Genomic DNA, 6,127 nt, shown 5'->3' on the forward strand with positions numbered 1-6,127 from the left:
GCACGTGATGCACAAAACCGCCACGACTAACTGCTGTAAGCTCCCAGACTACGCGCCAACAGCAGGTGTCGACGGTGTCGGGAAACTTCCTGGCGTGGCACCGAGTGGAGCCGAGGACCGAACTTCTGCGGTCACTGTGGATGATACATCGTTTCCTCACCTGCATTAGGTAGTGCTGTGCAATCGCCGCCCTCGGGCTGCTTCACCATAATTATGAGTCGCTCTATGCTCACTCACAACTGAAACGTGCGTCGCCACCGGGACATTAAGCGTAGGGGAAGCCAGCGAAGGCCCCCTGGCCGGCGCACCTCGGAAAGGAACTTCTCGCACCATTTTCTTGCATAATTAATCGGAGCTGTCCGACACTGGGGTGAAAGCAAATGGCTCATAGCAAATTATCAAGATCGAGGAGGCTACCCTGAGTGGACGCGACTTAGCGCCGCGGTTAAGTGAGGGTCGCTCTCTGTGTCTCGGCATTGCCGCAGCTGTAGGTGGCGGGGAAGTGAATCTCCGTTGGGGGCACGGAAACACGCCTTAAAACTCGACTCTGCCCTACAGTATTTGTGCCGCACGTGAGCGGCTGTTCAGGCAAGTCTGGCTGCGTGATACTGTCCACGTACATGAATTGAAGCTACTATACGGCTTCGGGTTTGCGGGGAGTTAGATGCGCTCGCCATCTGCGGGATGTTAGTTACACCCGCCGTCTGCGATGGACAAGAATACGAGAAGGGGGCCGCAACCTACGCATGTCTTTTGAGGGTCACCTTCTGCCTCAGTGTTTAACCTTCGAGAGCACAGTTCCTTCATTGCTTCTTCACTGTGATACTCTTCTCGATGAAAGCTGTTAATGAAATAATAATTTCAAGTGCCAAAAGCGACTCAAGCAGAGGTTATCACTTATATCACTTTTATCCAAAGTGCTAAGTTTTTAATTAAGGGGAAATGAGACATCCACCCAACCGTAGCAATTGCTACAAAGGAAAACCATACGCGTTCCTCAAAAGAAGAAAGCCTCGCAGTTCTTTAGTTCTTTTTTGTTTTTCAACTGCGAGACTTTCTTTTTTTTTCGAGGAAACCGTACACGGGTTTCCTTTGTAGCAATTGCTACGATTGGGTGGATGTCTCATTTTCCCTTAATTAATTACTTCTCTCCACCTTGCAGGTTTCCGCAGAACTACTACGTCAAGTGCTAAGCTTTCTCAACCTTCAACGCGCTTTCATAGCAATGATTAAGCCTTCGGAAGATCGGCATCATCCTTCAAGGAGGCATCTTAATCGGAACCGTTAATAGCGTGGGTTTGATATGCTTTTATAGCAGTGTTGACTTCCAATTTTTTATAAATGAGTGTCTTCAGTAATGATAAGACGCCATAGTCTTTCCTCGTAATCATATTTTGCTTTCCGTATCGATTGGACCGACGACACCAAGTGTGATGACTTGTAGCAAGGAGACTCAGCATCTCCTCTGTGACTGTCCTCGCTACAATTTGCATAGACGATCACTCGCAATTGTGATAGCACACTTTGACCAAATGCCTTTAACTGAAGAAATCATTTTAGACTGCCGCCATCACAAGCCATCGAAGCGAAAGGCGACGAGGGCACTGTTGCAATCTGTAAGGGCAACAGACTTATACAAGCGGATGTAGCCTGAACTGATGTTTATAGCGCCACAAGGGCTACTGCGCTGTGCGCTGACAGTATGCAGGGACAATGACCTACTGTGATTGCGTATCTGTGCTCCCTTTCTTCCTCTCTTCTCTCTACTTTCCTGCCACTTTACCTCCCTCTCCCGCAGCGTAGGGTAGCAGAACGGATCTTCTCTTCTAGCTAACCTCCCAGCTTTTCTCCTTTTTTTTCTGTCTCTCTCTCTCATATTACGCAAGCCCAAAGGTTCTGGGTCACGCACATTTTCTTAGAAATTAAAACTTTATTTGCCATCCTGTACATATATAGATGGGGGACTGTGGAAAAAAGCTGTCCTTGAAATATCCGTACATACATATACGCACACATACTACATATATTGCAATATATTTATGTTTTATATTGGCTTTCTTTTAAAGAAATCTGATGTTCAAGCAGGCTAACGGAGAATTTATTTATTTATTTATTTATTTATTTATTTATTTATTTATTTATTTATTTATTTATTTATTTATTTATTTATTTGGTAATCAGGTTTATTCGGGCCGTCGAGAGGCAGCCAGAAACGCAGAGGCGGCGTCGAGAGCTCAGCTAGGTAGGCGAACAGGCCCCCGAGACACGAGATAACGACACGACCCTATAGTGTGCTGATCTCCTTATTTACAATTTATTTATTACGGGTTCTTCTACATGTTGGCAGCAAGTTCAATACTGACAAGTATTAGTGACGGTGAAGCACACAGTAGAAATAACTGTGTATTACAAAACCGATTCTTTGTTGGATGAAGTTGTGCCCCTAAAAACAAGAGACATTCAATGCACAACGACAGTGACGAGCACAGTCAGCGATCGTCGAAAATCTTACAAGCGAGTCAAGCGCGTCGGCTTTTATGCACGACTCGTCGAAGGTTCCAGCATACAGAAAGAAATGGTTCCAGCGTGATCGCTGGCGCCCGCGTGCCTTACAGAAAGTACTACACAATAGCGCTTAGAATGACAGAAAGCTGAGCTAGTTGGTAAGTATTCATAATGCAAATAAGGGCTAAGGCGGGCAGACACAGACACAAGAGAAGAGAAGGCGTTCGTGTTGTCCACTTCTCTTGTGTCCGTGTCTGCCCGCCTTACCCCCCTTCTTTGCATTACACTATCGCGTCGCGCATGCAATCTTATTACACAAGGTTCAGTGACAACAGACAACGAATTAAACCCGCGATAACATTCGAGCCGATACATGCAAGCGCGTTCAGCGCCGAGCGATAACGCCTAACATTAGGTAGCCTGTGAAAAGCGGTCACCGGAAAATGATGAACAAGTATACGTGTCAGTATGTCGCCGGCTCCGCAACTTTAAATTGGTAACTGAGTGAAGGATGATGATTGCTGAAGTGAGACATTTCAGCTACAGCATGCTTTGCGTATCTCACTTGTAACATACCATTCTTAGAGTTCATCGCGTGCTTTTTGTATTCCTGCATGTCCGATCTGCGCTACACTAGCGCCTTTCAAGCTAAAAGAAACTCGCAGAGCCTCGTGATTATCCTATACCTGTATGTAAAAAGTAACAGGTGTATATTTATCTTTCTATTGGATAGTTATATTCTTTTTTGTTCCGCCGCAGTGGCTACGACAATCTGCAAATTCCAAAGAAAAGAGAAATCACGGATGCAAGAATAATCAATAAATACTAAGCCCTGGCAAGTTAACTACAAAGCAAAAGACGGCAGTTTTGGAGACAATACGAATTTTTCTAATCTAATTCACACATGGGGAAAACATACTAACGTATACATAGACAGCAGCAGAAGTAATAACGAGAGTGCGTAACTTAAAAAGTAAATACCAAAAAAAAAAATACAGACCACCTTGGGCGCGCTAACCGCTGGTTTGCATGGATACATATTGCCTCGCATTTAATTAGTAAACTGTAGTCTAATATTCTGTAGTCTATATATTATGAAAATGGCATGCTTTAATTATCATGGGCATCCAAGTGGTGTAGTCTAATTTGATAACTTGATTGTCCAATGAGAAATGGCTAAGAAAGCGGGGGAGAAAAAGGGGGAGTTCACAGTTACAGAAAAAAAATATTTTAATTAGGTGAAACAGGTCTATTAGGCTATTTTATCGCGCAGAAAGAGATTACCTTATGAAAGCGTACAGACAGCGGTGTATAATTTTACTCTACAAACCGTAACTCGCAAAAGCCTGAGCCACGTGCGCTGTTCTTGTGAAACTTGTAGGAGAGCAGTCGTGGTGTCTCCTGCACCCTCTTCGTTCTACAGAAAGAACTCTCAAGCAAAACAAAAGAAAAGAAAATCAGATATTGTCTCCGTTCATGGGGTGCCCGGGATTCATTCTACTAATTGATGCAACTGCGGCAACGAACATCCCGTCTTCCATATGGCTACGCTTCAAATATCTTTGTAGAACTATGGACGGGAAAGCGTTGCGTAAGTTGGCGCAGAGAATAAAAGTACAGGATTACCTGCCTGCAGTATATATTGTAACGAACAAGAACGCGTGTACGTAGGCAGCAGGATTGCCAACAGCATCGCGTGCCGAAGATGCTCGAGCTTAGAGACTGTGCTTGGTGAAGCGCTGTAACCGCCATCGGTAACCGATATATATATATATATATATATATATATATATATATATATATATATATATATATATATATATATATATATATATATATATATATACATATATATATATATATATATATACATACGCTTATTTTGCTCAGCATGCAAACATTCCACATCTTGCTTTTCTGTTTTCAGGCTTAACCTCTTCGTTTGAATTCCAGCGCACACAACAGATGCGTAATTCAGACCCTGCTTTGGAACGCTGCACAAGGCCGGAATGGAATGCAATTTCAAAACTGAAAAGAAAAACGAAATGAGAACGTGCCCGAACGACGCCGTCTGCCCGGTGTTATCAGCAAAGTACAGGACACGAAAAAGTGAACACTGGCTAGCTCGGTGGCTTCATTATTAGCAGTGATGTTTTAGTAAAGAAAAGTATTAAGCTGGCAAAAACATCTGCACCGAGAAATCCGAACCCTTATATATATTTTTACCCTTGGCTTTTGCTTAACTATATGGAACCATTGGTTCTATTATACTGGGGAGTGGTAAGTAGTGCAAAACATCCAGGCCAAAAGATTTTCTGAGAACTTTCGCAAGATCAACAGCATTGAAATACGATCGCATGATCCAGCAAAAACAGAGCGAGAAAGTTTCACCGGGGTTCCCTTTGAATAGTGCACAAAATGAAACTGCGCCTCGCTTTTCTTTTTCTATCCGCCTCAGTCATTTATTTTACCGCGAAGCTGTTAGGGTTCCGTTTATTTTTGTTCTGCGCGAGCAAGAACCGTGGGGCCCAATCCCCAACATAGTGCAATACCGGGCCGATCCGCGGCTTAGCTGAAACAGACTACAAGCACTATGCCAACTCATAAGAATACCTTTGTTATCTTGGGTATAAATACAACCCGTATCAGATATTAAGCTAATGAAGACGGATACTAGACATTGACCCACGTCGTCCATCATATATATATATATATATATATATATATATATATATATATATATATATATATATATATATATATATATATATATATATATATATATATATATATATATCATGGTAAATGAGCTCGTACCTTTGTTCAAAATTCTGTGTCACCTTTGTGTCGCGTGCTTACAGCTTCGCTGGTTGTCCACCTTCACGGAGTACAATGGCTCATGATTTCTTTTTTTTTTAACCGGGTGTTTAATATGCGTGGTACTGGATGTAGATGGCGTGCAAAACCAAGTGATCACCATATCTCTATGAAAAATAAAAATAGCTAGGATCGTTTCCACGCGCCTCTGTTCGTGTAACATGACGAACTACAAAGAACGCAGGCAACAAAGACATCAGGGGGCATTTGATCGCTTAATAGGTTAGAGAGAAAGTGAAAATCGAAAGAAAAGAAACGTTTGCAAGACTACCGCAAATAGCACAAGCGAATGACCATGCACTTCTAGTGCCTCATTATCTATCAACGCCATGATAATAAAACTATAAATATCAACACCACAATATTAAATGAAAGGCACTTGTCTGTTTTTCTTTTTTCTTGTTTGCTGATGAGAAGTCGGCCTCCAGATTGCCCTTTGCTTTACCTGCGTGGTGGCCTTCTTTATTACATGTATGAATTGAATACCTCCAAGTTGTTCTGCGGTTCAGTGCTGCCTATCGGGCTCTGTGGCCAATGTGGTGCTGTGGCAAATAATTGGCTTCATGCAGCAGCTGCTCTGTCAGTCGAAATACGCCTGCAGCCACGACAACTGGGTTAATCGCGCAGTCTTTGGGCCGTACGCTGGTTACACTTCAGTATGTGCCCTCGACCACTCCCTACCAAAGTAGTCGCACAACGAAGCATGCATGTGCACTGTGCACCGAAACAATAGACTTCGCAAACT

The 6,127-nt window shown here is 43.0% G+C and overlaps 1 non-coding gene across 1 annotated transcript; it reads right to left on the reverse strand.

Moving 5' to 3' along the window:
* Positions 1-5,023: 5,023 nt before the first annotated feature.
* Positions 5,024-5,210, reverse strand: LOC126532524 (U2 spliceosomal RNA). The gene has a single exon (XR_007599812.1). It is a non-coding gene; the product is annotated as a U2 spliceosomal RNA (small nuclear RNA).
* Positions 5,211-6,127: the final 917 nt, after the last annotated feature.

This window comes from Dermacentor andersoni, chromosome 5 (genome assembly GCF_023375885.2).
Source record: "Dermacentor andersoni chromosome 5, qqDerAnde1_hic_scaffold, whole genome shotgun sequence".
Taxonomy (NCBI): domain Eukaryota; kingdom Metazoa; phylum Arthropoda; class Arachnida; order Ixodida; family Ixodidae; genus Dermacentor; species Dermacentor andersoni.